Source organism: Apium graveolens, chromosome 4 (genome assembly GCF_009905375.1).
Source record: "Apium graveolens cultivar Ventura chromosome 4, ASM990537v1, whole genome shotgun sequence".
Classification (NCBI taxonomy): domain Eukaryota; kingdom Viridiplantae; phylum Streptophyta; class Magnoliopsida; order Apiales; family Apiaceae; genus Apium; species Apium graveolens.
Genome location: NC_133650.1, coordinates 106766364 through 106789734, shown reverse-complemented (window position 1 = coordinate 106789734; position 23371 = coordinate 106766364). Strand labels below are relative to the sequence as shown.

Sequence of the window (23371 nt, the reverse complement as noted above, 5' to 3'; positions counted from 1 at the left end):
TGAACAAATATCACTAAGAGCTGCTAGGTTACAATGTATAATCTTCTCGATAATGATAACACATATAGTGTAAACCCTAAGTCTGTGTTTATATAGTACACAGTTACAAGATAAATTCTAATTGATATGGAATATAATTCTATCTCCTAAAATATATCAATCAGATATCTTCTACAATTCTTCCAGTCTTCTAACTCTTTCTATGCATATCTTATTTTGTTTTAGTTTAGATCTTCTCCTGTAAATCAGCTTCCTTCCTTAACTGTAAGTCTTCCCGCACTTAAGTTCTGAAATGACCTCAAGTTCTGATATTAAGTTCTGACTTCCAGTAAGTCCTGATTTCAGTAAGTCCTGATATGTCCTATTTGTTAAGATCTGAAAAATAAACATGAATCATATTAGACATGACATCTCAAATATATCTAACAATCTCCCCCAACTTGTAAATTATGCAAAATATACAAGTTAATAGATTTGATGATGTCAAAAACATTTAAGTACAAATGCAAATCAGAGTTTAACTAGATAACTAACTACAACTTACAGTCCTTGTAACTTTTACCAATCTCACTGAGTCAATCTGAATCCATAATGATTCTTGACAAAGCTTGATATCAACTTTTCTTCTTTAATCCTCGGGAGTTGAGATAGTGTAGTCTTGACTTGCTTCATCTCTTCATTCTGACTTCCAATCTGGTAGATTGCAGCCCTTAAAGCAGAGATATGGTTTCTTTCTAAACCATCATTCAGTCTTATTACCCTAGGATGAGAAGAATCTTCATTGTAGCATAGACATTTCTCATTCAATAACACTTCAAGCTTAGCAGAATCCTTCTTCATTGGATTTTTACTTCCATCATCTTCAACAATACTAGGAATGAATTCTGTAACTCTTGAACCAGAAATTCTTGCTTTATCTCTGATGGTCTTCAATATGAAATTTGACCATCTCCTGGTAATATTAGACTTTACCTCTAAAAGGTAATGAAAGAATTGAAGTTCTTTCAGTGATTTATTCAGCACATCTGATTCTGACATCTGATATGTCCTTCCATCTTCAAGAAATAAAATCAGATTTTCCTTGACATTGTGTTTGTCATGAGCATCCAGTACCACTTGAACAGAGATAACCTTATCAAGGTGTTTCTGTGTAACATCTTCAAGAGGTTGGTCAGTTAAAAGAAATGGATCTCTAGTCAACACTTCAACTCTTGTTTTAATCTTAGCTTCATCAGAACCTAGTCCAGCTCTCTCTCTTGCTTCTCTGGCTTTCAATCCAACAGTCATGAAATCAGATAACAATTGGCTTTTCTTTGGATCTGATGGTTTGACATTCTTCCATAGGAGTTTCTTTTTGTCAGCTACTTTCATCTTGTCCAAATCAACTTGAGCACTGTCAGAGGTTGATGTCTTGATGACCTTGTCAGAACTTGCTGTTTCTATTGTAGCTTGCAGTTCTTCACTCTGAACAACTTGAGCCTTGTCAGATGTTGTCTTTGATTCTTCAGAAATCTTCCTTCATTTCAGAGTTTGAACATCTCCATCTTCAGCAAGAGTATCATCAGTAACTTGAACCATTTTGCACACTGGTTTTATCAGAATTTGAGGAATTTTCATCTCCAGTGGCTTGGTTGGTTCATCAACTTTTCCCTTCCCTTTGTCTTTGGGATCAATCTCAAATTGTGATCTTGTTTTGGGCTTTGATGCCTCAGTATGTGACTTCTCCTTGATCACAATACCTTTTTCCTTAGGCCTTGGAGGTTTATTTGCAACAGAAACTTTTGGCTTTAGATTTTTCTTTTCAGCTTTAAATCTAGCTTCTTCCTCCTTGAGATTTTCCAAATCCATTCCTGGATTATTCTTCAGAAATAATCTTCTAGCAATTTTCTCATCAAGTGTCTGAATCTTGGGATCTTTGTAGTAGACTGTAGTCTGCTTCCCCTTTAGCTTCAGAGTTTGCATAAACTTTTGGGAGTCTTGACTTCCACCTTGTATCAGAACATCTGGCTTTGTCATCAGACTTTGCTCATCAGAACTTGATATTAGATATTGAGTATCAGCACTTGCTATCAGATTTTGAGTTTGAGCAGCTTCATAACTTGTCTTCTTTTGATGAGAAGATCTGCTTGCATCAGTAATTAGTTTCCTAGAAGAAACCTTGTTGCTGTGCTCTTTACCTTGAACTTGACCTCTACCCTTGCTAGGATTTTCCTGGTCATCAGCTTCATCATCTTTCTTCTTCAGTACTTGATCATTAGAGCATTTGGACTTAACTATCTTCTCCCCCTTTTTGGCATCATCAGTTAATAAGAGAGAGACAGAAGAAGTTCAACTGAAGATTGGAGTTCATCCAATTGAGCTTTTTGAGAAGCTTGATTTTGCAGGACCTCAGCAATTTGGGCATGTTGCTTCTCTTGAACTTTCTCAATTACTTCTACCTTTTCAGAAATAGGTCTAATAAACCTCTTTTTGTCAAGCTTGGTCTCCATATCTAGCTTTTTAGCTTTTTCAAGAAGCTTATCAACCTTTTCTTGAGTAGCACGGTGTAGACCTTGAAGATTCTTGGTAGACATAGCTGTGACTTTGAGTTATGTCTTGAAATCAGCATTTGTGAGCAACTCATCAGCTTTACCAATATGGTCTGTCAATATTTTAGAGCTTGGAATGAAATTAGTTTCATTCCACTTCTTGGTCCACTCCACACCTCTGTGAGTATCTTCCCAAGGAATAGGTGCTGCTTGCTCAACTAATTTCTCAATAAGTGCCTCCTTTCCCAGAATAGGAGCAGGAGTATCAACAGAAACACTGTTTGCTGAACTTGAGGAAGACTCATTATCTTCTGACAGTACTAGAGTATGTGAAGCAACTGGAGATTCTGGAACAATCTCATCTAAATTCTGAGCATCAGAATTTATCTCCAGAACTGGTGTTGTTGGAGTAGATGGTATCTCAGCATTTAAGATTGGAGAGTTGACTTGAGATGACTGAGCTACTGTCATTGGAGCTTCCAGATAAAGAACAATTGGTATATTCAGATTATGAATATCTATCTCAGAACTTGCAGGTTGTTCTTCAACAGTATCTGTAGCTTGAATAGGAGAGACATGAGGTGTTAACACAGTATCTTGAGCTTGAGTAGGGGATGACAGAGCTTCAATTACAACAGGTTCTGATGAGATCAGAGATTCCTGATCCCCTTCCTCAGCTTCAGTAGTATCCTCAGATGGAGGCTTAACCATGTGCCTTTTAGCTCTCATTTTCTTCAATCTTCTTGCTAGTGAAGGAGTTGTTTGAGCATCAGAACTAGCAGTTATCTTCCTCTTCAAAGTATCAGAACTTTGAGTTTCAGCATTTACCTGTTGGGTTGACCCTACAGCTTCTGTTTCTTTCTGAAAAGCCATAGTTTCAGCTTCAACAGTCACAGATTCTGATGCATGAACCTGTACTTATTCCTCTTCACTGTCAGATTCATTCCTGAGAATCATCTTTCTTCTCTTTTGTGGAGGTTGAGGAACAGACTTTGCCCTCTTAGGCTTGGAAGATGAAGGTCTGATGATATGTGTTGATAGTTGTTGTTGTGAGGATTGAGTTGATGGTTGAAAGTAAGTTCTGATGGTAGGTTGAGTTGGTTGAGGTTGAGAGGTGGTTGGTTGTGTAGTTGTTGAAGGTACTGATGGAGGTTGGGTTGGGTGGACATCAGGATATATGGTAGAATATGTGGCTGGATCAGAGTTTACTAAAAACTGTTTGACTGATTGTGGGATTTGGAGGGGTCTCAAAACAGTTTTCTTATTATCAGAAGATAATAAGTTGGTAAATGCTCTCTTAGCAAGTTTGAATGGTGAAATCAACTCACTTGCTAATTGGGGTGCATCAGAGTTACAAAAGCTATAAATAAGTTGACAGAATCTAGCAAAATATACAGTATTTTAATCTTCTGTCATCCTATCCCCTATGAATCCTAGTACAACAGTAGCATAATCAAAGTGAGATTGAGTAATCAGAGCATGCCCAATTTTCTGACTGAGGATAGGAATTGCATCAAAGTTTGAACACTTGTTTGCAAAGGTTCTTGTGATGCAGTCAAAGAAGAAACTTCATTCCCTCCTTATGTGAGGTCTCTTCAATTGACCAAGCTTTACCAATGTCTTTTCATAGCCCAAACTAGCCATCATCTGCTGAAGGGCAGGCTCCTCAACTGTTGAACTGTAGACACAGTTTTTTTGGCAAATATAAAGCCTGTCGAACTGTAGCCAAAGTAACTACATGCTCATCCTCCCCTGTTGTAAAAATAATACTTGGGAACCCATGAGAACCACCATCATCATACATGCCACTTCTCCAAAAATCCAGCACTTGAGTTCCAGAGATGGCTTCTGGTTGGGTCAAAGCATACCCAATCTCAGAGTTAGCAAGGAAGTCCTGAATAAAGTGAAGTTCTGATGGAGCTTCACCCTTGCTAAGAATAGCCAAGTAATTGTTGGGAACAAACTTAGCTCCATTGAAAACAATATCTTTTGGTGCCATTTCTGTGAAAAATCAAATGAGAAAAAGAGTGTTTTCAAGGTGTTTGATAAAATGCCTGTATGAAAAATAGCTTCAGAGAATATTAGTGGGTGAGAGAAAATAAGAGAGATGAGAGAATAAGAAAAGTAGGTAAAAGATTAGAAAATCTTTTAACTCTCTTATTTATACAACCCATGTGATAACAGTTATATTTTCGAAGCATGGCAGACAATTTACACCTGGAAATATGTGAACAGTCGGTAAAAAGTTAAAGAAGGAGTTAGTGGACACAAGAACTAAGCAGTAATTAATGTGCACATGCAGTTTTTTAAGGAAAATACGCTTCCCACTTACTCAATGATTATGACTGTTTTTATCTCACCTAATTATATTCTGATTAAATATAACTGTTTCAGTATTTACCACAAATAAGTCAAGTAAATAAATAATACCACGTAAGCATCAGAATTTCCATCAGGATTTAATATCAGAACTTGACTTTTATCAGATTTTAACAGTCACCAGAACATGGCTTCTTTACTCAAAAAGTGAATGTTTGTATCTGTGATTCTTCATACAAATACTAACTTGTTTCTTCAAAGTTTAATCATCAGAACTTCCATCAAAACTTGTACTCAGAATTTAAGCATATAACACTTAACTGTTTGTCAAAAACAACTTAATCACCATAGTAATTTTCATTATTCATATGGAGTGAGAGTGTGTGTATTTAGCAAAATATCAGATAAAGATTAAAGTCTGATAAACTTGAGTACATCTTAGAAATAAGGCATAACTAAGAAAAGTGCTTAAAATCTGTCATTAATAATGAAGTCTACTATAGAATAAATTTATGCAAGAATCCACCTCAACTGTTTGTGCTCATTTTATGCATTTTTTAACATTCTTTTTCGTAGTGGCTTCTCAGTGTAAGTGAGTCACAACTGCTATCATAATTTATGCTATTATTAGAGTATTTCTCCAGTAATCAGAGAATGTGAAAAGTCACCAAAAAAAAATTATTTGCTTTTCTAATGCATATAACTTAATACCAGCAATGCACTTGGGTCTTCCCTTCCACATATTTACTCTAGATCTTAAAGGAGTACCTGACTTCAATTTTCTTTTCATTTCTTTAGATAAGTGAGGCTTATCAAGTATGTGGTTCATCCTTAAGATTTACTGACATCAGAATTTGACAGATAAGAAGCAAGACTCTAGTTTGTGACTTAGTAATAAGATACACAAAGTAAATTTGACTAAGCTCAAAATCAGAATTTGCTTGTGTTAATGAATTTCCACATAAACAACTAATTCAAACATGGGATTTCAAGTATGTTAAAGACTACTAGGTCAGCATCTAAAACAGTTATCCTCATTGGGATGAATAGTCACAGAACATTCAAATCACTATCAGAGTATATAGATCCACTTTAGATAACAATCATCATTTAATGTATTACAATTTAAGCACATATTACATGAAGATAAGACAATCTGTAAACACTGATCATAAAGTCTGATGCATGAGAACAAAAACTAAGCAGATTTAGAGAAAGAACCTGAAACCATTCCAAGTTCATTTATCAGTCTTGTAAAAGTAGCTTCACATAGTGGTTTTGTGAAGATATCTGCTAGTTGTTGATCTATTGGAAAAAAATGCAATTCCACTGTACCTTCCATCACATGTTCCCTTATAAAATGGTACCTAATGCTGATGTGCTTTGTCATTGAGTGTTGAACTGGATTACCTGTCATAGCAATAACACTTTGATTATCACAGTAAATAGGTATTTTAGAAAATTATAACCCATAGTCCAGTAACTGATTCTTCATCCAAAGAATCTGTGCAAAACAGCTTCCTGCTACAATATATTCTGCTTCTACAGTTGATGTGGAAATTGATTTATGTTTCTTGCTAAACCAAGAAACCAATCTACCTCCAAAAAATTGGCAACTTCCACTAGTGCTTTTCCTGTCTATATTGCATCCTGCAAAATCTGCATCTGAGTAACCTATTAGCTTAAAGTCTGATTCTCTAGGATACCATAATCCTAGATCAGCTGTACCCTTGAGGTACTTGAAAATTCTTTTTCACAACTATAAAATGAGGTTCTCTTGGATCAGCCTGAAATCTTGCACAAAGACAGGTAGCATACATGATATCCGGTCTACTAGCAGTTAAATAGAATAAAGAGCCAATCATACCTCTGTAGTTAGTAATATCTACTGATGAACCAGTATCTTTATCTAACTTGGTTGCAGTGGTCATGGGAATGGATGCAGTTGAACAGTCTTGCATTCCAAATTTCTTCAGTAAATTTCTGATGTACTTGGATTGATTGATAAAAGTACCTTCTTCATTTTGCTTGACTTGAATCCAGAAAATAGCTAAGTTCTCCCATCATACTCATTTGATATCTTGGCTGCATAAGCTTTACAAACCTTTTACATAGTTTGGCATTTATAGAACCAAATATGATATCATCAACATATATCTGTACCAAAAGTAAGTCATTTCCTCATATGTGAAATCCACTTTCCAAAAGAAATTGAGCCAAAGTCTCATAACATGCTCTTGGAGCTTGCTTAAGGCCATAAAGTGCTTTGTCTAATCTGTAGACATGATTTAGAAATTTTGGATCTTCAAATCCTGGAGCTTGTTCAACATATACCTCTTCTTCCAATTTTCCATTGAGAAAAGCACTTTTCACATCCATTTGAAAGACTTTAAACTTTTTGTGAGCAGCATAAGCCAAAAAGATTCTTATGACTTCCAATCTAGCAACTGGTGCAAATGTTTCATCAATCAATACCCTCCTGTTGAGAGTAACCCTTAGCAACCAGCCTTGCTTTGTTCCTTGTAATTATGCCATTACTGTCAGTTTTGTTTCTGAACATCCATTTTGTGCTAATAATAGATCTGTTCTTTGGTCTTGGCACTAGGGTCCAAACTTTATTTCTTTCAAATTCATTCAACTCTTCCTGTATTGCTTGCACACATGAAGAGCTTTTTCCACTTTCTTTGGTTAGTCTGAGATAGAAAGGAGTGATGGAGACATTCATTTGATGTTGCAGTTCTAGTTCTGACACCTGCTTCAGGATCTCCAATTATTAAGTCAGGTGTATGTGATTTGGTCCACTTCCTTGCAGATGGAAGTTGATTTCTAGAACTGGATCCTCCCCCATGATCCATGATGTCTCCATCAGTATTTTATGATGCTCCCCCTGTAGTTATACTCTCTGAGACTTCAGAATTTGAGTTGGTTCCTTCAGGATTTGAAGAATCAGAGTTTCTAGAATTATCAGAACTTTATGAATCAGAACTTGAAGAGCCAGTGACAGGTTATGATACTTCTTGAGAGTCTTGAGTTGTGGTAGGGTCTTCAGCTTGCTCCCCTGGACAGGTGCATTTTCCCTTGAAGTAGTTACAACAGTTTCAATGACATCAGAATTTAACCCGTCAGAACTTACAGGATCAGGATTTAAGCCATCAGAATTTACAGAATCAGAACTTAAATTTTCATTTTCAAATCTCAACTGATCATGATCATTGAAATCTTCAAGTCCAGTAATCTTTTTATCATCAGAAGATACATTGATAGATTCCATGACAACCCTTGTTCTTAAATTGTAGACTCTGAAGGCTTTTGTAGAAAGTGGATATCCAACAAAATTTCCTTCATCAGCTTTTAGATCAAATTTTGACAGCTGTTCAGGATGAGTCTTAAGAACAAAACACTTACATCCAAATACATGAAAGTATTTCAGATTTGGCTTCTTTGTCTTCACCATCTTATATGATGTTTTTCCATGCTTGTTTATGAGTGTAGCATTCTGTGTAAAACAAACAGTCTGCACAGCTTCAGCCCAAAAGTAGGTTGGTAGCTTTGCTTCATCAAGCATAGTTCGTGCAGCTTCAATGAGAGTCCTGTTCTTTCTTTCTACAACTCCATTTTGCTGTGGAGTTCCAGGTGCAGAAAATTCCTATTTGATTCCATGCTCTTTGCAGAACTCTTCCATGATTGAATTCTTGAACTCAGTGCCATTATCACTTCTTATTATTTTAACAGAATCTTTGACCAATTTATCCAGCTGTTTGGCATGTTCAGTTAGAGTAGATGCAGTTTCATTCTTCTTGTGCAAGAAATACACCCAAGTGTATCTTGTGAACTCATCCACTATAACCATAACCTATTTCTTCTTTGTAATAGACATGACATTGACTGGACCAAATAGATCAACATGCAGTAGGTGATAAGGCTCAAGAATTGAAGATTCAGTTTTGCTCTTGAATGAAGATTTTCTTTGTTTTACCTTTTGACATGAATCACAAAGGCCATCAGGAGAAAATATTGATTTTGGCAGTTCTCTCACAAGATCTTTCCTTACAAGATCATTTATGTTGTTAAAATTTAAGTGAGAGAGTCTTTTGTGCCGATTCCAGCTTTCTTCAATTGGACTCTACTAAACAGACAGATTGCAGAACCATCAGAACTTGTTGAAAGTCTGGCTTCATAAATGTTACCATGCATGTAACCTTTCAGAACCACTTTACCTATAGAATTACTTACAACTTTACAGTGTTCTTCAAAGAAATCCACATGATAACCTCTGTCACAGATTTGACTCACACTTAGCAGATTGTGTTTAAGTCCTGAGACGAGAGCTACTGTTTCAATGATGACATTCCCAAGATTGATATTGTCATATCCCAGAGTTTTTCTCATGTTGCCATCCCCATAAGAAACTCCCGGGCCAGCTTTCTCCACAAAGTCTGATAGCAGGGCTTTATTTCCAGTCTTATGTCCTGAACATCCACTGTTCAACACTAGGATATTGTTCCTGTTGCCCTGCAATCACAAAGACCACTATTGGTTAGTTTTAAGGACCCAGACTTGCTTGTATCCTTTGGCCTTTTTAAGTTTGTTAGCATTTGCAGCGGATTTAATTTCAGAGTTTATGCTAACATGCTGTATATCAGAATTTATATCAGACTTTGTATCAGACTTTACACTAGAAGGAATAATACTAACTTTCTTCAAAGAAGGTTTTATTTGATAATAATCATAGTACAAACTATGATATTCCTTACAAGTATAAATGGAATGCCATAAACTACCACAATGAAAACAAAGATTTTATGGCTTAAACCTAACAGACTGACTCTTAACTCCTGATTTAGGAGGTAAAGAGTTTATATCTTTATTTTTCCTGCAAAAAGAAGCAAGATGGTTAGAGTTTCCACAGTTATAATATTTCTTTCTAGGAGCATTAGGAACAGGCATATAATTATTGCTTTTATTCACACCTTCCTTTCCATTCCTATTTTTCCTAGCTTCCTTTACCTTGTTGACATTCCTAATCTCTTTCAGCTGTTGCTTAAGCTGCTTCTTTGTCATTAAGCCTATGTTTACTTTAGCTGGTTTATCCTGTTGTAATTTGTCAGAAGTTGATTTTTCTTTTACTTCTGTCCTAGATTCTTTTATCTTTTCTGAATCAGACTTTATAGTTTTTTCTACAAACTTAACAGGATTTACCTTTGGCTTATCAGTTTGTTTAACAACAATTGGCTCAATTTATTCAGTTCCTTTCTCACTTTTATCATCTCCATAACCTAAGCCCTCTTTCCAGTTTCCACTACTTAATAAATTCTGAGTTGTTCTACCAGAGTTAGTCCAAGTTCTGATAATTTCTCTTTCCTTTTCTAACTCAGTTTTAGAGATTCATTCAATTTTGGCACTTCATCTTTAACATAAAAAACATCATCTCTTTCTTTCTGAATTTGATAAAACATAACTAACTATTTTTCTAAATAGTCATTCCTCTTTTTAAAAGCAAGATTTTCAGATGTTAATCTTTCACATGTTAAAGTATGATCTCTATAACTAATGAACATGGTTTTAAGATATAATCTCAACTCAGTAATATCATCAGTATGAAAAGCATAAGTTGTTTGAGGTACCTTTAATTCAGCAGTTTCAGGACTGCCATCAGCATTTGCCATCAAGGCATAATTCACCTCATGTTCAGAATCTGAAGTGTCTGTCCATTTTTTCTTCTTTGTGACAAGTGCCTTACCTTTGTCATTTTTTCCTTTCTTGCAGTCAGGAGATATGTGGCCTCTTTCACCACAATTGTAGCATTTGACACTTGAGTTGTCTCCTCTGTCAGACTTTCCTCCTTTGCCTTCAGACTTTCTGAACCCTTTCTTATCAGAACTTCCACTTTTCCTGGAAAACTTATTGCCTTTTCTGACTTTCCTGTAGGCTATCCTTGTGATACCCTTCATCATAAGAGCACACAATTTCATCATCTCTTCATCAGCATCCATTTCAAGTAAACATTCAGTTTCTGAATCATCATTATCAGAATATGATGACTCTGAATCAGACTTTATGATGAGAGCCTTTCCTTTGCCCCTCTTTAAGACAACAACTTTAGGAGATTCCTCCTCAGCTTTAAGAGCAACTGTCCTTGACTTCCTTCCATGCCTCTTTCTCCTTTGATCCATCTCAAGTTCATAAGTTTTGAGCATACCATAAATATCATCAAGAGTAGTTTCAGTAAGATCATAGTTGTCTCTTATGGTAGTAGACTTCAAATCCCAACTTTCAGGAAAAGCTAAAAGGAATTTTAGATTTGAATCTTCAAGATCATATTCCTTGTCCACCAGTGACAGATCCTTCAAAAGTTTGACAAACCTGTCATATAGGTCAGTTAATGACTCATCAGCTTTTGAGTCAAAGTGCTCATACTCTTGAGTGAGTATAGTCCTCATGTTCTTTTTGATTGCATCTGTTCCCTGGTATCTTGTGTCCAAAGCATCCCATATCTCCTTTGCAGTCTTGCAATGAATTACCCTGTTTGACATGACATTATCAATGACACTATGCAGCAAATGCCTTACCCTTGCATCCTTGGCAATAGATGAGATGTCTTCAGCTGTATACTCACATTTCTTCTTTGGTATGGTCTTTGTTGGTTGATCAGCAACTACAACAGAGAGCTTAGTTGGCTTATGTGGTCCTTCATTAATTCTGTCAAGGTATTCTGGATCTGTAGCTTCCAGAAACATAGTCATCTTCACTTTCCATATGGGATACTCAGAAGGTCTCAGTATGGGAACCCTAATAGTCTCATATCGACTGTGGGTTTGTGTGTTTTGAGTTTCTTGAGTTTTGGTGGGCTTGGTTGGAGTTTGTGTTTCTTCAGACATGATTGTTTGGATATTTACTGTATGTGTGTTAACAAATAAGCTCTGATACCAATTGTTAGGTCACACAACACTGTAGAAGGGGGTTGAATACAGTGTTTATACAGTCAAATCGATTTAACATAAGTATGTAACGAAGATCAAATATATTAAATAAACTCTGTTACAATAAGAATTGTTGTTCTCTCTCAGTGATGAACAAATATCACTAAGAGCTGTTAGGTTACAATATATAATCTTCTCGATAATGATAACACATATAGTGTAAACCCTAAATCTGTGTTTATATAGTACACAGTTACAAGATAACTTCTAATTGACATGGAATATAATTATGTCTCCTAAAATATATCAATCAGATATCTTTTACAAGTCTTCCAGTCTTCTAACTCTTTCCATGCATATCTTCTTTTGTTTTAGTTTAGATCTTCTCCTGTAAATTAGCTTCCTTCCTTAACTGTAAGTCTTCCTGCACTAAAGTTCTGATATGACCTTAAGTTCTGATATTAAGTTTTGACTTCCAGTAAGTCCCGATTTCAGTAAGTCCTGATATGTCCTGTCTGTTAAAATCTGAAAACTAAACATGAATTATATTAGACATGACATCTCAAATATATCTAACAAATGCAATATTAATTATCGGCTTTCATTAATTGGGCTCCTCTTTCAGACCAAATCAGGCCTAATTAATGCGATATTAATTACGCAATCAGGGTTATTTTTATTCTCTATCATTTGCCCCCAACTTCTAGGAAAGCCATGTAAGGTTTCGTAGAAGTTAAGTTATTTTATGCACTTACAGGGTATCCTTTCTAGTGTAAAGTGTGGAGCGACCTACACATTTACAACGATTTGCCTTACTCAAGGCTTCAACATTTTTTAGAAAAATCATAATATTTTTTTGACTTTTCCACATTTTTCCACGTGTTTAGCAATTTTTTGATATTTTTGAGGAAATTTCTTTATTTTTGATGTTTCAATAAAAAATATATCGCGTCATTTCCTCACGAAAAATAATTTTATAAATTATTTCCCTATTTTCCTGAAATTTTCACATTTTTTCAAAAATTTCTTGTAAATTTTCGACCAGTATCCTGTCGATATTTTGACCAGGAATGAGGTCGAAAATAGAACCGGCTCTCGTCTCCTAGTCGAATCATTTCGACCAAGATTCACGGCCTGGTTTTCGACTAGGATTCAGGTCGAAAACTTGGTCAACTTTGACTTCGTGGTCGAAGCTTTTCGACCAGAATTCAGACTTGGTTTTTGACTAAAAACGAGGTTGAAATGATGATCACTTTACTAGGCCTATTTTGGGCTACTCGACCTTTATTCATATTTTCAGATTTTTTTCGGGCTTTAATTTTCTTGTCTTACAATTTTTTCAAAAATAATATATCTTCCTTATACCCACATGCATTTTCCTTAATTTCTCCTAATATTTTACTAATTATTCAGTACCCACATGTATTTTTTCATAATGTTTCTGATATTTTAGGAATTTTTTCTTACTTCCAGGTATTTTTTTCAAGTTTTTCTTAGTTTTTTAGGAATAATTTTATACCTACGGGTATTTTTCTCTCCTCCAAAGATACTCTATTTTTCTCTCGGGGATTAAAATAATTTTTTCAAATTTTTTCAAGCTCAAGAAATAATTTTTCATAATTATTTCTAAATTTTCCGACAAACTTTTGGATTTTTCCAGAGTATTTTGGTCTTTTTAGATACTTAAAATAACTGTAGGATTTCAATCCTAATTTTTTTACGATTTTTTTTAATTTTTGTGTCACATCGACAGTTCTCAAAAAATATTTTTTGAATGTTGTATCCAATCAATATTAGTACAAACATGCTTTATTTTGGGCCCAACTCACGTATTTTTGGTAATTTTGTAGGGAGTGATTAAAATTTAAACCTCATGGCCCTATTTTAAGAAATTTACAAATTTAACGAGCTTCTAAGTAAATTTTAAAACAACATGGACTTTTTTATATTTTCTGAAATTTCAGAGAAAAAATTGTAGATATGGAGAAATTTGGGTGACATTTTTGAATTTCGGCCACCCAATTTGGTGGTTCATGCGCCAACTTTCAACCTCATTTGAGGTCCCGTACGTCGACTTCATTTGAAGTCGAAAAAGGCGGCCTACTCCGGCAGGAAAGTCGAAGCAGTTCAATCTCATTTCACGACCTCAAATTCGACCTCATTTGAGGTCGATTAATTTTTATTTTTTGTACTGCTAAATATAATTTTAAAATAATATTTATTTTTATGCAATTCTTGAATAATTTTACCCTCCAAAGGTACTCAGATTCAAATTCATGAACAATCTTGGCTTCTCTCCTAGGAGAACCCATACACTACCTTAAACCCTGAATCGCTGCAGGACATAATGGTTGCTTCTCTGCTCTGTACTAATCGAAAGGAGTGGAATTTGGAGAAAGTGGCAGACGTGCTTAACGAGAGGGGTCAAGCCCGTGTTCTAGTTATCCTGATATCTAAGTCAGGTTTTGAACTATACTGGAGGTTTGAGGATTCAAGCATCTATTCGGTTAAATCTGCTTGTAGGTTCCTGAGAACACAGAAAGGAGCTTGGAATGCATAGGAAAATGATACAATCTGCCAAATTATTTGAAGAATCAAAGCTCCGCCAAAAACTTTAAATCTTGTATGGAGAGCCTTATCTGATTACTTACCGACATTGTCTCAACTTCAGATCAAATGAGTCACTGTCGATGTTATGTGTGCGGTTTTCCAAGAGGAGACTGAAAATATATTGCATTGCTTAGTGACTTGTCACTTCTCTACACAAAGGTTGGTCGATTTTACTACCAACTATTCCATTTCAAGAGCCTACAACTTCAAATCATGGCTAATAGACATATTCAATACAGTTGATAACAGGTTGTTTGCTGAGATTATAACATTATGCTGGTCACTTTGGATATCAAGGAACAATCTCGTCTGGAATAAAAAATCTCCGTCGAAGAACAGTTGCGGCTGCAAGGCAATATCTAGTACAATGGATAATAACCCAATGCAAGTCCTTCGTGACTCCTCTTCAAACTCAAATAGAAGGAGATGAGCTACTATATGGGTTAAGCCCTAGCCAAACAAAGTCAAGATATCGATGGACGCAGATGTGCTTATTGTCCGAGGTGGTGTAGGTTTTGGTTTAGTGGCCAAAAATTCTAAAGGTGAGTTAATTGAAGCGAAAACATTGTTTCTCCCTAACCTGGTATCACTTGTTACAGATGAAACAATGGCGTTCAAAGAGGCCCTAAGTTGGATGTATATACGGGGCTGGCATGAAACTGCTTGGAATCTGCTTGCTTAGTTATGGTGCAAGCAATTAGAAGCAGTGTGACCATGAGATCGCATTTTGTTTCTATTGTTGAGGAGAGTGGTTGTATTTTACGACTAAACAAAACTAGTTAGTTTTTTTTGTTAAACGGTCTGCTAATATGCTAATATGGTGGCCCATCAACTAGTAAGGGAATCATATTATTTGTCAGGTCGTAGTTTCGATAGGAGTTATGTTCCTAATTTGATCCAAAATTATATTCTTTCGGATTTGAGTACGTAATAAAATTTCCAGCTTTTCGTCCCAAAAAACAGTGCACATGTCGATATATGTTATTTTATTAACACTAAAACGTTAAAGTTTGGTAATTAGTCACTAATCAAATTTTGACATAAGGCTTGCTCTTAATTTCATTAAATTTATTAATTTATTTTTATTCTTTTCGTAGAAAAAAAAACTTTTTCAAATAAAACCCAAATGACCCCCCTACCATGGTCGGAGCATAATTATTTTAAAATATATTTTAATTATGACTAATTTCTAGAAAAAAATGTTATAATTAAAACAAGAATTATGATCAAACATAAGTATTTACAGGTAAATTTTGGTTACATATGAAAAAAATATGTAGGATTTTCTTTGTGATTCTCAATGTCTAATCTTGTAATTCAAAATTTTAAAAATAGTAAGTTGTCATGATGCATGTCATGTGTCCGGGCAAACAATATGTTTCTAAAGTATAACCCACATATATCTATAAAATATTAACTTGCTGAGAATATTGCGATCAAATTCAACTCAGCTGGAGCAACATGTTAAAGTGAACACCATTTAGTGCATTTTGGATGCACGCCATTTAGACTTGTACGAGGTTAAATGATCATTATTCTTTCAGCAATGTTTGGAAAAAAATGAAAATTCAAAATTTTCAAGCCATTTGATCCATAATTTAAATGTCTGAGAGCCTAGTATTCAACATTTCATTTCTTTGTTTCTTATCTCAACGAGCATCAATTACTCTTATTTTAAAATTATATTGTTTTTATTATGACTTGTTGAATGAAAAATGAATTATATTATATATTTAAACCTGTTATTATATTCTTTTTATTCTATCTTAAGTTCTAAAATTTAATAATTTTACAATTTTACCGCTCATAAAACACTCACGAAATAATCTTTAATTTCGCCGTAGTTTAATAATGCTTGTATTATTTGCTTTGTATAATTTTAATTTTCAAATTTTATATTTTTAATTAGACATTGAAGAAAACTCATAATTATATAACCCCATTATGTCAACTAATCAAAGTAATCTTATAATTTTTATTTAACTTGAGACTATTATATCGGCCAAACTAAATCAATCTAATTGTATTTAATTATATTTTTTATCCTGTATAGTATTTTTATTTCCGTCGAGAAGAATAATGTGTATTATATAGTTTTATCCTGAGGTCATAATCCTTATTTTTAAATTTTCGCTTTTTTATTTTATGTTCATGTATTAAAATTAATAATTTATGTAATTTAATATTTACTTTTATTTTCTTTCAAAAATAACTATAATTTATAAGTTATGATTACCAATCACGTTATTAACTTATAAATAACTTCTACCTAAAATTATACAAACACTTAAATAACTTATAAGTTACGATGTCCATATCATTTATATTAAAATTTCAACTTTAAGTTGTAAGTTACATTTTTTAAAAAACTTTAAACGAGCCATTTAACCTATAAAATCTTGAGAATAAATCAAACTCGAGTAGTATACTGTTTTCATAAAAAATTTGATGATCTCAAAATTCCCGTGCCGCTCGATTAATTTGTTTAGTTATATTCGAACTTGTTTACAAGACAACTCGATATACTCGAGAACTTTTTAATGATTGTAATGGAAATAAAGAAATTGTAGCATATAATATATAGACCATATATATGCTTTATTTATATACTAGTTGAAATGCTACGAAAATCAGGTTAATTAGCTTAATCATAATTAAAATATAATTCAAGTCGCAACTGGGTCATTATACTTAAAAAGTTAGCGGTCAACTCATTGAACTAATCGTAAGTTGCAATCACATAATCGTTGTTAAGTCATTTAAGGGCACCAACGGAAAGCTGACATGTCAACATGATGTGGTAAAAATTTAAACACCTATTTTATTATGCGGTAAATCTAACCTACATCAAATTATCCAATAACCATACATAACATAGCCGATCCTTTGTAAAAATCATTATCGGTTATAACTTTGTAAAGGAACATGAATAACATTTCTTTATAAAGCTAAATTAATTATACCTTTTATTACCAATTAAAAAATTAAAAACAAACATGTTAAACTTTTATTCATGAAGCAAAATTAGAATTCAAAATATTATTTCATTAAAAACTATCGTACCAAAAATAAAAGACCAATTTCAACTACCAACTGCATATTATATCTTGAAATATTAAACTTGTAGACTCCCACTTGAGCCCCTTGTCTGCCAATTGACTTAAGTTGGGTATTTGCTTGCCTTCTCTCTGTTTTTGTGAAATGACATTAGGGGTGTTGAAGCACATGGGGTACAAGTAGTCACATGACTTCTACTATTTCTTCATCCCGGCGTAGGCATCCATTAAAAAAAATGCAATAATGTAATTATCACGTAATAAACATGGTTGTAAAAATCAATAATCTGTATTAATTAGTTTAGTTATGGATTAATCGGTAAATCGGAACAAAAATCGGATATATTTAAATATTTTAATAATATTTAATATATTTACCTTATTTATTATGAAATATATATTTCAAAAATAATTTATAAATATTAATCGGATTTCAAAAAATAGATCGCCCAAATATTTTTTAAGAATTAATCAGGAATTTTTAGAACAATGATAATAAATACTCCCTCCTGCCAATTGTTATCGTTTCTATCTATCGTTTCTGAGAGTGTCCGACACGCATTTTAAGATGAATATAAAGTATAATTTTATAATTTTTTTTTAAAAAAAATCTTTTTCTGAATAAAAATAAAATGTTTAAACTTTTATTAAAATTTTTTTTTTTAAAAAAAGTTATAGAACTACACTTTCTATTCATCTTAAAATACGTGTCAGACACTCTCTCTTAGACACAATAACGATTGGGATACACAATAATAATTAGGAGGGACAGATGGAGTAACACATAATATTGACATATATATGTAAAAAACTTACAAATTTCATTTTAACTTTAGGTTGAACATGTGCTTCATGTGCATATGTTTTCTCATCCATCTGATATAGTACCTCATCCATCAAAGATGCTTCACCAGTTACAGCTTCATTACCCTGTAATTTAACCTCAATCTCTACGTCATTACGCCGCATTTCATGTGCCTTTTTTTGTCTTCCCCTTTTACCGGTAGACTTCTTTCGTACATAATCAGGAGGTTTATCAGGACATACATTGATCTTATGTCCCTCCTTCCTGCAATATCCACAGTGCGTAACCCTGCACAATAACTCATCCTTTTATACTTGCCTTTGCTAACACTTTTTCCTTCACACCCTTCTTTTCTTCTTAATTTTTTTGGCCTCCCTTTGAGCTTCTTGACAATAATAGGTGGTAAAATAATGTCACCCAAAACATCATCCTTTAATTCCTCACATCTTATAACATCTATGTAATTTGAATATATCTTCATACAGGTTTCATTTGTAAACAAATGCGCTAAAAAATCTACCGGATTCTGTCTTGATTCTTGAATAGCTGTGACACCATGACTGTAGGGCAGTCCAGTTAAATCCCACACCATGCATGAACAATTTCTATGCTTTAAGCTGACTTCACACGAGCTACCATTTACCTGGACAACATATTTTTCTCTACCATCCTACAATGCTTTCTAACCTGCACTACCTTTTAAAGCATCATCCAACAGTTGTTTCATTCTTGGAACTATAATGCAAGCCCTTCTAGCCATGGCATCTCTATTTTGATGCATTCTCATCATAAGCATATCATGAATTTCTGGTAACAGTTCTATTACAGGCATATACCTTTTTCTTAAAATCCAATTATTGAGGCACTCGCTCATATTATTGTCAGTGCTATCAACCATTGAATGAGTCTTGAAAAATGCTTTAGACCACACACTTGGATATTCTCGTTCATTTTCTCCCAAGATGATTTTCTCACCCTCTCCAGACTTCTCATGGCTGATTTGAACCGTTGAGGATGAGTGGAAGTGCTAGCATCACAGAAGCAGTTGCTTACTGCATTTGTGCATTCACCTTCTTCAGATTTGACAGTAAATGCCTTGTACAGAACCTGTGTTCTGCAAATGGCTAAAGTTCTCTTATGGTCTTATCTAATCCCTGTTACAAACATTAAAAAAACAACAATTAGTAGTTATTGGTAATTATAAGATCTGTGAAAACTTACAAATGTAAACACTATACCTTTTGTTGATCTGATATAAGTGTCAAGTTTGTTCCTTCTCCTAAAGTTAAATCATCTATTACCAATTCTAAAAATCACTTCCAACTGGAGTAGTTCTAACTTTCCACGACAGCCATGGCAACATGGAGCATGCAATTGTTTCCATCCCTCCCCACAGCACTAAGTAACTGCCCTCCATATACCGTCTTTAAAAAACACCCATCTAGACCAAGTTTAAGCCTAAAAGTTTCTTTCCAAGCCTTTTTCAAACCTGCATAACTTACATTCTTTCAAACCCAGGTGGATCGCCTCCTGCAGCCTTGTGGTAGCAATTTTCACAGTATTTCTCAGATTACTTCTTAAAATTTCTCCTCCAAATCTCCTAATATTAGCATAGTGCTCTTTCATTTTCTCGTCCACACCTCTCAATGCCCTTTGCCTCACCCTACAACACTTCCAGAGTTCCACTTACCAACTTCCACTTTAAGTTACTTTTTTAACTCCTTTTGCATTTCACATAATTTCCAATTTGGATTTTTTCTAATTCTTTCCCCATATTTATCAGCAAGCCATTTAACAGTCACAACTCAGAAGCCTATTATTATAACTCCACACAAAGTTATGGTCATCACTAATAGTCTTCACCTACCAACTTTGATTCTCTTCAATATATGTGACCCAAATTTTAAAGGGACACCCTTTTGCACATCCCACTTGCACCCTTTTTAAATCATCAACTACGTAATTGTAGGGTCTACCAGTCTCCATTGAACTACTCTTAACAGCATTCTTTAATTGTTTTTTATCAGCAAATATGAGACCTGCCTTCCACTTTATATCTTTTGCTTTAGTATTTTCACTAAAAATTTCAGCTACCCTTTTAGCCTTAAAAGAGTCAGGAGGTGTAGCATAGCAAGCCTCATCATCAGACTCTTCACTAGTGTATCCATCTAAGTCACTTTTAGAGGTACTATATATTCTTCACTACTCCCTTCATTGTTAGAGTTCTGCACCTCAAACTCATCCATTTTCTTTCTGTCAATCCTACTATTTCTCCTAATATCTTCAAATTCTTCATCACTAAACTACGAAAATATGTATCTTCCTCATCAATTTCTACTTCTTTACCAGAGTATATTTTGAGGGGTTACATGATACACATACAAAGTTGTAACATTTTCTAAAAGTTTACTATAAGAAACAACTTCTTTAATAGAATCGTTATTCACCAATTTAAAACCACCATCATTAGTATAATATAGAAAATCATACTCTCCAAATACATTACTTACAGATGTCTTAAGATCTTGAGTAGTCATATTCTCCAAATCGACATTGTCATATACCATGCACTGAGGTCCCGTATAAAAAAACACTGGAATATGTACGAAGTGACCACCATAGTGTCAAGAACACTTAAAGATCCTGACTAACCACTCAAATTATACTAGAAATGTGTATGGTTTATTAAGAACAATTGTGTTCACAGAGAAGGTGTATCAGAATGTTACAAGATAAGAAAGGAGGAAGAACAGAATTTGCACAAAGTGCTACAACATAATCCCCCCTCTTCGAAAGACTAATCAGCTATATATTCTAATTTTCTTTCCCGCCTTTCTTAACTAATTCTTACTTAACCAATTAATCGGGTCGGGTCATGACACATAGTTGAGCTTCACTTCATAGTAATTACTGTAACAATTCAATAAAACATCACATAAGAAACATAATGAGAAAGATTTAAAAGAAAAGGTTTTAGTTCTACTTAATTAAACTTAATCCAATATTAAAAAACCCAAATCAAAATAGAAAATTAAAATTCGTAATAGGTAAACCCTAAATCGAGTTGAAATATTTACTAAATCGAGGTGATACTTACTGTGAATCTTTGTTGTTATGGTCGTCTTTCTCCATTCTTCAGATCTCCGTTATTACTACTGATATGTGTTTGGGTTTACGACATGATGCGAGTTGGAGTTTATGATTTGAGCTTGGGTTTTAATTTAGCTACTCGGTTCGAACTTATGGGTTATCGGGTAAAAAAATAACCTAGCAGTCCACCTGGCAGCATACGTGTCGGTTTTTAACGGCACTCAGTTAAAAGTCAACATAACTTAACGGCAGAGCAATTTTATTTCAGTATGATTGTCATGAATTGGTAATAGTTTGAATTGGATTTAGAACGCGTATGTAATGTTATGACTAGATGTTAATGGGTTGGGTAGTATTAACTAGTTGTTGGGCTTTTTATTGATCCATTGGTCTATTATGTGCCGGGCAAATGTTTTATAGTATTGTTAGTAATTGTCTGCCAATATATAGGAAATTGCTGTAAGTGGAACATCATCTTTGAAAATGAGAATATGCTTTTTTTCTTCTTTAATTTTCTTTTGCTGCAAGTTTTGTTTTATTAGCTGTAGTTGTAAATTATTGGTGAAACCCTTAGTTGTAACTAAGTGGTATCAGAGCAACCTTGGGCCTTGGCTGAAGGAGTGAAAAACAACCTACAAAAATATGAAAATTCCATCAGTATCTTAGAGAACAAGTTTGAGCAGATGCAAATAATTCTAGAGGAAGAACAATAGAGAACAAATGTCTATGGAGGAGATAAAGCTTCAGATGCAACAACTCAATAGTGCTACAATGGATAACAGTAAGAAATTCAATGATATATTAGATCTGCTCAAAAGTACTGCAAAATGAAAGCAACCGGAAACTGCGGAGATGGGTTCTTCCGATCAAACCCAGAAATAAACTGCTGTCAGGAATACAGGGTACCCACCTGGGTTTGTGCCTTCTACCCCTACAAATTTTGGTGCATACAATGACAACTGGGAGGAGTTGATGGGTAAAAGTGGATCATCACACCAAGGAGGAGCCTCATTACCACTGGATACTACACATCTGTTCCAACAATCACTTCCTTCTAACCAAAGGTACGGCCACAAACCCTTCCAAACCCTAATTTACACATGAGTCAATATCTACATCCACCCACACAAACTGTTGTAAACACTAATTTACCACCACTTTTACAATAATATCTCACTTCTTTACATTATAATGTTGATTCTATACCCTTGAACCAGCAACAAACCCCACTCAATTTTAATGCGTATTCACAACCTCATTACCAACACGCTGTGCATTAAAATTACCAGAACCACACTATTCCACCACAGGGGTTTTTCAACCAAACTATACCTCAAAATATGCTCCCTATGTACCTTCAAAATATATATCCACCACCCCATCCACCCCACTTTCAACAAGGACATTCTCAGTTCACACTACATCAATTTGTTGGAAATCACCAGCATTTTAACCCGTACAAATTCCCAAAAATTTACTTTCCCCGGTTTGAAGGGAAAGACCCCAGAGGGTAGATTTCAAAATGTGAAAAATTCTTTCAGTTGAACCCTTCACTGGACAACAGGCAGAAAGTGGTATATCCCTCCCTGTACCTTGATGGTGAGGCAGACACATGGTACCACTCTGTAGAATTGGAACATCAAGAGTTGTTATGAATTGACTTTTCCAGGTTAGTATGTCACAGATTTACCAAGGGGGGTGTGAAAATCTTGAAGGCCAATTCAACAAATTAATACAGAAGGGTAAGGTGTACATCACACAATTTGAGGAACTGAAGAAGCATATTGTCGTGCAGAACCCCAACTTAAATGAACTGTATTTTGTCAACAATTTCTTAAGTGGGTTAAAATAGGAAATTTCTAGCACCTTGTACCTGCATAAGCCAATTTCATTGAAAGATGCAAGAGGCAAGGCCAGGGCACAAGAATATGTGATAGAAGCTATGGAAAAAAGGTCTAAAGTCAATGCTAAGCCTGTCATGAGCACAGTGGTATCTTCTATGAGAAAATTTCAACCGTTATGGTGACAAACTCAAGAATCAAG

General features: G+C 34.4%; 1 long non-coding RNA gene across 3 annotated transcripts; it reads right to left on the bottom strand.

Annotated features, from left to right (window-relative positions):
* Positions 1 to 17416: 17416 nt before the first annotated feature.
* On the bottom strand, positions 17417 to 21685 carry LOC141718796 (uncharacterized). Of its 3 annotated transcripts, none has more exons than XR_012573992.1 (4): positions 21336 to 21679; positions 19477 to 21148; positions 18250 to 19392; positions 17417 to 17565 (listed from the first exon to the last, which is right to left on the bottom strand). It is a non-coding gene; the product is annotated as an uncharacterized LOC141718796 (long non-coding RNA). The 3 variants fall into 3 exon arrangements; XR_012573991.1 differs by lacking the exon at positions 17417 to 17565 and adding an exon at positions 17623 to 17637; XR_012573990.1 differs by lacking the exon at positions 17417 to 17565 and having other exon boundaries at positions 18212 to 19392; positions 21336 to 21685.
* Between the last annotated feature and the right edge of the window lie 1686 nt (positions 21686 to 23371).